Genomic DNA, 10,810 nt, shown 5'->3' on the forward strand with positions numbered 1-10,810 from the left:
GAAGGGTTAAAGTGAAGATATATATGCATTTTTATATTAAAATCATTGTAACTTCATTTTTAACCCCTAGCTATTGAAACCATACCTTATAATTACCTAGTAAGAAGGTCTTCACAATAACTACAGTGCGTTGACTTACTTTTTTTTAAGATTTTATTTATTTATTTGACACAGAGAGAGAGCACAAGCAGGGCAAGTGGAAAGCAGAGGGAGAGAGAGAGGCAGGCTCCCCGCTGAGCAAGGAGCCCAGTGCAGGGCTCAATCCCAGGACCCCGGGATCATGACCTGAGCTGAAGGCAGACGCTTAACTGACTGAGCCACCCAGGCACCCAGTGCACTTTTTCAATGAAGGCTTTTTAAGTTGATGTTCCCAAATGCTCAACCTATTTTTGGATTAACTTGAATAGTTATTTTCAAGCCACAACTAGTAATCTTCTTTTAATTATAGATTCAAGAGGTACTAGAATTTTACTGAAGATCTCCAACAACTCTTTAATATTACCTAGAGGATGTATGTTTCAAATCCCCCTTTACCTCCAAGCTTCCTTTCTCAATTACTATCTATCTACAGCCTCTTTATCTGATTCTCATTAGCCCTGCATGGTCTTCCTGATTCTAAGACTCCAATTTCCTCTTTCCTTGGGATGTCTTCTGTCTCAAAGATATGACAACCACTCTGACTCTACTCTTTCAGGATGAGAAAGAAAAACACTATTTCAAGATTTATCCACATTTGGTTTTGCCTCATATAACATCTCACCACAATAACTTTTAGATTCAGATATGTTCATCTATAAATTATGAAACTACCAGGAAATATAGAAATTCATAAATTTGATAAGTACTCAAACACTTGGATATGTTCATGAGAATGTTAATATTTAATAGCACAGCAAACAAATCAGAAGTTAAAACCAGAAGTTTAGGGCCAGAGTCCGGAGCAGCCGCCGCCCGAGTGCGCCGAGCTCAGTTCGCTGCCCACGCCAGCTCCCAGCCCGGCCCGACCCCTACACCCAGCCCGGCCAGACTCCACAAGCAGCAGCCGCCATGGAAGTGATGAACCTGATCGAACAACCCATCAAGGTGACTGAGTGGCAGCAGACGTACACCTATGACGCTGGCATCCACTTGGGTGCCAACACCTGTGTGCCCTCGGTCAGTAGCAAGGGCGTCATGGAAGAGGATGAGGCCTGTGGGCGCCAGTACACACTGAAGAAGACCACCACCTACACCCAGGTGCCCCAGAGCCAAGGTGACCTGGAGTACCAGATGTCCACAACGGCCAGAGCCAAGCGGGTGCGGGAGGCCATGTGTCCTGGTGTGACAGGGGAAGACAGCTCACTGCTGCTGGCCACCCAGGTGGAGGGCCAGAGCACCAACCTGCAGCGGCTGGCCGAGCCGTCCCAGCTGCTCAAGTCAGCCATCGTGCATCTCATCAACTACCAGGATGACGCCGAGCTAGCCACCCGGGCCCTGCCTGAACTCACCAAACTGCTCAACGATGAGGACCCGGTGGTAGTGACCAAGGCAGCCATGATTGTGAACCAGCTGTCCAAGAAAGAGGCATCGTGGTGGGCGCTGATGGGCTCGCCCCAGCTGGTGGCGGCCGTGGTGCGCACCATGCAGAACACCAGTGACCTGGACACGGCCCGCTGCACCACCAGCATCCTGCACAACCTCTCCCACCACCGCAAGGGGCTGCTTGCCATCTTCAAGTCAGGCAGCATCCCTGCCCTGGTCCACATGCTCAGCTCCCCCGTGGAGTCGGTCCTGTTCTATGCCATCACCACGCTGCACAACCTGCTGCTCTACCAGGAGGGCGCCAAGATGGCGGTGCGCCTGGCAGATGGGCTGCAGAAGATGGTGCCCCTGCTCAACAAGAACAACCCCAAGTTCCTGGCCATCACCACTGACTGCCTGCAGCTCCTGGCTTATGGCAACCAGGAGAGCAAGCTCATCATCCTGGCCAACGGAGGGCCCCAGGCCCTCGTGCAGATCATGCGTAACTACAGTTATGAGAAGCTGCTCTGGACCACCAGCCGTGTGCTCAAAGGGCTGTCCGTGTGTCCCAGCAATAAGCCTGCCATTGTGGAGGCTGGTGGGATGCAGGCCTTGGGCAAACACCTGACAAGCAACAGCCCCTGCCTCGTACAGAACTGCCTCTGGACCCTGCGCAACCTATCGGACGTGGCCACCAAACAGGAGGGCCTGGAGAGTGTGCTGAAGATTCTGGTGAACCAGCTGAGTGTGGACGACGTCAATGTCCTCACCTGTGCCACGGGCACTCTGTCCAACCTGACGTGCAACAACAGCAAGAACAAGACACTGGTGACCCAGAACAGCGGCGTGGAGGCTCTCATCCACACCATCCTGCGTGCCGGTGACAAGGATGACACCACGGAGCCTGCTGTCTGTGCCCTGCGCCACCTGACCAGCCACCACCCCGAGGCTGAGATGGCCCAGAACTCCGTGCGCCTCAACTATGGCATTCCGGCCATTGTCAAGCTGCTCAACCAGCCCAACCAGTGGCTGCTGGTCAAAGCAACCATCGGCCTGGTCAGGAATCTGGCCCTGTGCCCAGCAAACCATGCCCCACTGCAGGAGGCGGCGGTTATCCCCCACCTTGTGCAGTTGCTGGTCAAGGCTCACCAGGATGCCCAGCGCCATGCGGCTGCAGGCACACAGCAGCCCTACACGGACAGTGTGAGGATGGAGGAGATTGTGGAGGGCTGCACTGGAGCCCTGCACATCCTCGCCCGGGATCCCATGAACCGCATGGAGATCTTCCGACTCAACACCATCCCCCTGTTTGTACAGCTCCTGTACTTGTCAGTGGAGAACATCCAGCGTGTGGCCGCCGGGGTCCTGTGTGAGCTGGCCCAGGATAAGGAGGCTGCTGATGCCATTGATGCTGAGGGTGCCTCGGCCCCACTCATGGAGCTCCTGCACTCCCACAACGGGGGCACCGCCACCTACGCTGTTGCTGTCTTGTTCCGCATCTCCGAGGACAAGAACCCAGATTACCGTAAGCGCGTGTCTGTGGAGCTCACCAACTCCCTCTTCAAGCATGACCCCACTGCCTGGGAGGCCGCCCAGAGCATGATCCCCATCAATGAACCCTATGCAGATGATATGGATGCCACCTACCGCCCCATGTACTCAAGCGATGCGCCCCTGGACCCCCTGGACATGCACATGGACATGGACGGGGACTATCCCATCGACACCTACAGCGATGGCCTGAGGCCCCCCTACCCCACGGCGGACCACATGCTGGCCTAGCCGGCTCCACTCCAGTGCGGTTCCTCATCTGAGAGGCTCTCCGTGCAGGCGATGGGGCGAGACAGAAAAGTACCTGAGCCCAGCGGAGCAAGGCTGCGACTTCTCGCCGAACCCCACGCCTCCAGAGGTCCTCTGTAGGGTCTTTCTTGGGATGGTGATCTGCTCCTGCTTTTCTGTCTTGGGCTGTGGGTCGAGGGCCCAACACCCCCTCCCCACCTCTGTGGCCCCGGCACTAAAGCTTTAGACTCAACCACCTGCTCTCTTCCCCGACCGGCAATCAGCCCCCACCCCCACCCTGGCTGGCCTGACTCCAGCGGCCCGGGCCCCACAGAGCTTTGATTCCTTCTCTGGACCTGATTGTCTCAGTGAACTCCAATCAACCAGCTGTTCCGAGCCCCTGGGGTGTCCAGGACCCAGGTTCAAGGCCCAAAGCCCAGAATCCAAAGCTTATTTTGAAAAGTTCAGGGATGGACCACAGAGATGGGACAGAGATGCAGAGAGTGAGTCCTCCACTCCAGGACCCTCCTGCTCCTCTCTCCAGGACATTGACCCGTCTTTGGCCCCTTCCTGGGAGCTCTGGGGATGACGCCCTCACACCCTTCCCACCCACAACCGCCCTAGCTGACTCCTGAGCAGTGCTCTTGGCTGACCCCTCTGGTGTGCGGTGAGGGGCTTTCTCTTCCCCTTCCTGTTTCGAACCCACCACCACCTCCTGCACGTGGGTGTGGGGGGCTGGGGGAGGTCCCAGCAGAGAGTTTTATTATTCTGGCTTTATGTTTTTGGTTATTGGGTTTTTTTTGTATAGACCAAAGCAAAGAAAATAAATCTAACACACAGAAAAAAAAAAAACAAAAAAAAACAAGTTTAAACAAAATAAAACTATATGCTGCTGTAAGTATTCTCCTCAGATTTCTGGTCCTGGCCCTTCTTTAGGTGGAGTCACAAGCCCATTCTCCTAATGTTTCACTTCCTAACAAGGGTCTTAAATTAAGATAGTGCTAGACTCTCACTGTCCCTGTATTCTCATGGAAGATAGTAACCTGGTGAGTTAGGGAGAAGTTAGGTGGGCAGAGCTCAACCCACTATCAGTTCAGTTTTAGAGTCTGGTGTCCAAGAAGATTGTATTCTAATCCATTTTTGTCCTCTGTGGTAAGTTTATTGGTAAAACTTCCTCCTTGATGAGGCTTCAGGGAATAGTCTTTTGTTACCACACAGTGAGCCATGCTCTCCAACAGCTCCATCAATTATGTTAATTATATTTTTGTCTATATATGACAAAATCCTTTATATATATCTTAACTTGTTCAGAAGTCGGATGAGCATTAGGAATATAATCTATTCAGACCCTTCAAATATCAACACTGTAGGACTAATGTAGGAAGCCTATTGGGTATATGGTACTAAAGTTCCACAGAACTGGGGTCCTTATTCTTGTTTTGCCATTAAAAGATTGTGTGCTCTTGGGTAAGTCATTTAGACTACATGAATCTCTGTTTTTCAGTCCTGAAACTGAGGAGAATGAGCTGAGTTCATGTTTTTCAAACCCTAATTATGAACAATCCCAAGAGGAAAAGTGAAGTGGGGCCAAGTGGAGAAGTAATTTTGGAGTTCCCATATCTGCTTTAACAAGGGCAGCCTTACATCTAGCAAATATTGAGCTTCCCAATAGGACTTTACAACTAAATATTTGAAAACCATTCCACTAGATGATTTCTATTACTTCTTCCATTTCTGACACAGTGTGGCTCCATGTAAACTTCACAGGCAATGACTTAGTATAACAGGAATTATGCAGGCTCGGGAGCAAAAACAGACCTAAATTTGGATCTTGACTTTAACATACCCGGTGACATTGGACAAGATGTACAACAAAATTGTTGGATGCATGGATAGTTAGCTGGACAGAGATATGCTGTTTTCATTTACATTAAATGGAGTGGCATGTGGGCAATCCCTGAAATCAAGGAGAGTATTCAACAATTGGTAACTCATTTCTATTCTCCCCCTTTCCATTTTTCAAAGGGAAAGCCTGTTCAATGATAACATCAAATATTTATATAGTATTTTAACCGTTTTCACACATGCATTGTCTCATTTGATTCACATGGTTCTCCAGTAAGTCTACATTAGTTTCCTCTTTCCTAAAGTGAGGAAACCAGCTTAGTGGTCTGCTCAAGTTCATTTAGCTAATAAATGGCAGGCTTGGGGTTTGAACGTGGGCTCTCCAATGCTGAATCTTTGCTAGTTCTCCTGGACTAATAAGGCAGCTCTGAATGAGTCATACATATTCAGTTTCATCTATAATCATCATTTTTTCTAGTTCAACTCATCCATGTGACTCCTGTAAAATGAAATTGGCAATTGTTTATGGCACCAGCAGTGGGTTGTTATGTCAGCTCATCTACAGAGGCAGCCATTGTGAAATAATGTGTGCAGTGACCCCTCAGTGTGAAGTCTAGCACCTATGTCATACTTGTCATTGTTCAGCACTAATATCTGCCCTGCTACTCCTTAAGTATACTTTCCAAGTACTCACGTCAAGGTGTTTGCTCTCAAAGCAATTCAACTTATACGTTTAGAAAAATTGCAGACTGATAAGCATGGCTTTCTATGTGTAAGCACAATACTTCAATTTTTACTCCAGGTGAAATAGTAGTGAAAGTAAAAACATTCCAAAGGAGAGTTTTGGATAGACAAGCTGTTAACATTGCTTCAGGAATGCCGTGTTGGTAATTATTGTTGATTTTGTTATAATCAACCAAATTCCATAGAACATATAACCTAATTCTGCCATTTTCTGTCATTTCTACCTGTGTAACAGAACTGTTTTCCAGGTGAAAAACCAAAAAAGCAATGGGGGCCTGCTTTCTGTGATAATATGTTTATTGCAAGTCTACTAGGAATATAGTTCTTGCAGTTTCTTTGAACTTGCCCCTAGTTCCAACTAATTTCCCTCACCCTTCTTACTCTTTCTATTCTTTCTCAAACCACTCAGAAAAAACAACTAACAAACAGATAAGCAACAATAAAAATGCAGTGAACAACAGCAGCACATATCCACAAGGATAGCTGGAAAATGAATGAGCGTGATATATGACTTGTGGTTTTCACTGATGCTTTTCTTCTTTACATATCCCACATTTGGTCCTAAGTCTAGTCCTGTCATCTTAACCTTAAAAAGACATCCAGAATTTGATCATGTTCTACCACCTCCTATTCACTGATCATACCCACTGTCATGGATTATTTTGATGGTCTCCTAACTGGCATTTCTAGATTTTCTGCCAACAGAGTCTCATTGCAATACAATAAACTAGGTGATTTTTCTTATAACGGAAACCAGATATCATCCTTCTTTTGCTCTGAACCCTGCAATCTGCCTATCTCCCTCAGTCTAGTAGCCAAAATCTTTACAATGCCCTATGAAGCCTTATAAATTCTGGCCCCTTGTTACTCTTCTTGTTACTCTCCCCCATTCCTTCCGTTCTAAGCACACTGACCTCCTTGTTGTTCCAAAAACATACATCTGGTCCCAGACACCTGTCTACGGCCTTTGAACTACAGTTGCCTTTAGTTGGAACTCCCTTCTCTGAGATCTCCATGGGGCTGTAACCCTCCTCTCCCACAGGTCTTTAATCAAATGTTACCATTCCACTGAGACTTTCTCTGACCACTCTAAAATTGCACATGGTGCTCCTTATCCCTCTTTCCTACTTTATTTTTTTCTTTCTTTTTTTAATTTAATTTTATTATGTTATGTTAATCACCATACATTACATCATTAGTTTTTGATGTAGTGTTCCATGATTCATTGTTTGTGTATAACACCCAATGCTCCATTCAATACGTGCCCACTTTTTCATGTGTCTGTTGGCCATTTGGATGTCTTCTTTGGAAAAATGTCTGTTCATGTCTTCTGCCCATTTCTTGATTGGATTATTTGTTCTTTGGATGTTGAGTTTGGACCTACTTTATTTTTGTTCTGAGCCCTGGCTATCACCAACATGCTACATATTTTGTTCATTAATCTTGTATAATTTCTGCCTCTCACATCTAGAAGATAAGCTCCACAGAGACAGGACTGTGCCTTGTATTGTTCAGTGCTTTATCCTTAACACCTAAACCAGTGCCTTGTGCTTGGTAGGTATCAGGAATTTGTTGAATGAGCAACTCTCCCTGCCAATCAGTTTGCAGACTGAACCCTGATCAGTACAAAGAAGCTAGATCTCTGTAATGCATCATCCTCAGTATCTACAGTTTGATCACATGACTTCTGGCAAAATCAGCTGTTTGACTTTGCACAGGCCAATCAGTTTTACTTACCTTTTTTGTAAAATGTAAAAATTCATATGCAAGTCACCTAGTAACTGTGAAATTTAAATGACACAATGTGTAGGAAAAGAAGTTTTTAAAGTTTGATGTGATGAGCACTGGATGGTATAGGCAACTGATGAACACTACATCTGAAACTAATGATGTGCTATATGTTGGCTAATTGAATTTAAATTAAAAAATAAGAAAAAATAAAGTTTGATGTAAGTATTTATGTTGTTTTCAATGTATAAAGTCTTTTTACATTAGCTCTTCATGATAATTTTCTGACACAGTGGTATGGATGATCCCCCAAAGAATGGAAAGACTTCTGATTTGGGGTCAGATTTCTTTGTTTCTTTCTTTCTTTGTTTCTTTCTTTCTTTCTCTCTTTCTTTCTTTTTTTGTCAACCTTACTGATTTTAATAAACTTGGGTTCTTTTTTTCTTCCACTACTTCTCCTTTCTACTTCCTGCTATACTCAGTAACTATTTACTTTTTAGGTTTCAGCCAAAAAAGTTACTTCCTCCACAACATCCTCCCTATCTTCCAAACAGATTAAATTGGATTTATTTTTTATGTGTTTACATAGGACATCAAACTTTATCATTCTCAATTCCATAAAAGCAAAAACGTATTCAGTGTATATCTTCTCTACTGAAAGCGCCATAAGGACATGAACCATATGTTTTTCCCCATTCTATTTCCAGCATGCGGCACAATGTATTACATTTTGGATATTTTTTTTGACTGAACAACAATGCATTTTAAGGAAAATTTAATTGTCCATGATATATCTCAGATTTGAATCCTTATAATACAACTCACCTCTCCATGAGGACATTATTTTTTTTTACCTCTTATTAGACTTTGTGTATATATGGCTTAACTACTACATTGTTATTATCTATATACCTTCTCAACTTCATCTTATCCCCCATATATTTAGCAGCATCTACTATGATAATATTTTAAGCATATTATGTATTACGTGCTATTCTATTTTGTTTAATTTTACATATTTTTGTTTTCATGTGGCATGTAGTAATGCATGTGGTATACCTAACCTGATCTATGTGTAGTTTCTCTAATATTTATCTCCATTTTATAGAAGAGGAATCTAAGCTACAGGAAAGCCAAATATCTTGCCTCAGGCCACATAAGGAGGAAATGCAGGGTCAAAATTTTAACTCAAATAGTGAATTTACAGAACTTATATTCTACCAGGAGCATAAAGAAATGAGTAAGAAAGTTCCCCAGACACTGAGGAAATAATTATTCAGTGGCATGCAAATACAATTTAATTGATAATTTTGATATAATTGTTACTGATTAGACTGCCCACTGAATCTAATAAAAGTCTTGATGCTCAGTAAATTCTAATTTTAAAGAAGTTGTTTTAATAAATAATGCTTTGGTTTTAGTACATAGTTTATCAGAACGATTCACACTCTGTCCACCACACACACACACACACACACACACAAATTCAAGATATTTGAGTGGGTTTTACACCTTGTTGACTAAAAATCACATATATACGTCTGTGTTCATGATAAAGAAAAATACAGCACCACTGTCACTTTGGAACAGACCTGCATAGTTTGTGAGCTACAGCAAAAAATAAATGTGTTATATTACACTTTGGGAAGACACCTCAAGAAGAAAAGTATTGTCTTTTTCTTCAGTTGTAAGGAGATTCAGTATCCGTATCAAGTGTTCTGCCAGGTACATCCTGGTTCTTCTAGCCTTGCTCCCCATGTCTGACAAGAGCAGATGATAATGGGGTATAATGAATCCCTCGGCAAAAGAATGACAGTGCTCTCTGCTACTGTCATTATAGCCAGGGTCTAGACTTCCCAGCTATGAACTGGGTTCTTCAGTTTGATTGTCCAAAGGATGCCAGCACACATATTCACAGGGCAGGTGGAATGGCCAGGTACAGAAAGGATGGCAAAGCTTTATTAATTTTGTTTCTCTCAGAAGAAAAAGGGATGATTCAGCAGCCTCTCATTGTCTGTGAGGGAAATCAAAATTAATCCAGATAAATTTACAGATGTTTAGAAAAAAATCAGAATTGTTTTTAGACCAAGATCAAGATTTAAAAGAAAAGGCTCAAAGATGTTTTGTCCCCTACATTCATTCAACATATCTAATGAAGGATAAAGAAGTATTTGATGTGAGCAAGTTACCTATACCCAAATATGGCCTGTCTCCTGGTCTTGCTGTGGTACCACAGGTAAGATTTCTTCAGCAAATGCACAAACAACCCACCAAAGAATTGTTAGAGTTAAGATAAGAAAGTAATTGTGTCAAGAATTGTTCCCTCACCAGTGATGAAGTGGAAGAATTTAGAGCTCACTTCAATGACAGAATGTCCATCCTTCAGAAAAGTGGGAAAGGACAAGAAGGGTCAGAGTCCAGAACTGGCTAGTGGTATTAGTGATGAAGAGGAAGAATAGAAGCTAGATGAGGAGGAAATGGAAGAGAAGCTGGGAAAAGCAAAAGTTTGTCAGTCTCAATCTGTTGCTAACATTGATGAGGCACAGAAGATCAAGGAAGGTCCTATGCTGTTCTTGGAAGAAGAGGAAGAGACCTGAAGCCCATTTCTTCAAGGTGAAGTGGAACAGCGTCTTTTGGGTTGGACCTTAAAGAGCATAAAGCTTTACGGAAGAAAGCAGCTCACATCCAGCGTCAAGAGAAAAGTGACCGTGGTTGCAGAAGCAAACAATATAATAAAGAAAAATTCATATATTTACATGTATAAATGATTATACAAAGTTAAAGATTATATGTTACAAAAATGTATTTGTTTATTCAATTTACATTTAGTTATATTACTTTCATGGGAAACCATTATGTGTAAATGACTTAGTTCACTATAGCTTCTTAACTCTGTGTGTAGTGTCTGCAAAGTATTTCAAGGGAGTTGTTAAATTTCTATAATCAAAAACGTAAATGCAGCATGAAGAGTCTGTATTTCATAGCAAATATAGAGCTGGGAAGAACCTTAAAATATAGATGGTCTCTTCTCAGCTGAGAGAATGGAGGCGCAGAAAGGTTAAGTGACCTCGCCAGCATCACACAGAGCATTGATTCCCAGAGGAGTGCTAGACCATGTTACTTCTCCATTAATTCTCCTGTGAATCATTTTATGGCTTGAAGACTCCCTGTGCAATAAAAGTTTATTAGCCGTGTGTCAGGAACTTTGCTAGGT

At 43.7% G+C, this 10,810-nt stretch overlaps 2 pseudogenes; both read left to right on the top strand.

Annotated features, from left to right (window-relative positions):
- Positions 1-996: 996 nt before the first annotated feature.
- On the top strand, positions 997-3,560 carry LOC114226300 (junction plakoglobin pseudogene; annotated as a pseudogene).
- Positions 3,561-9,132: 5,572 nt separating this feature from the next.
- On the top strand, positions 9,133-10,364 carry LOC114198500 (putative ATP-dependent RNA helicase DDX10 pseudogene; annotated as a pseudogene).
- Positions 10,365-10,810: the final 446 nt, after the last annotated feature.

This window comes from Eumetopias jubatus, unplaced genomic scaffold, assembly GCF_037043125.1.
Source record: "Eumetopias jubatus isolate StellerSeaLion01/CBP00866 unplaced genomic scaffold, mEumJub1_p1.0 scaffold_2, whole genome shotgun sequence".
NCBI lineage: Eukaryota > Metazoa > Chordata > Mammalia > Carnivora > Otariidae > Eumetopias > Eumetopias jubatus.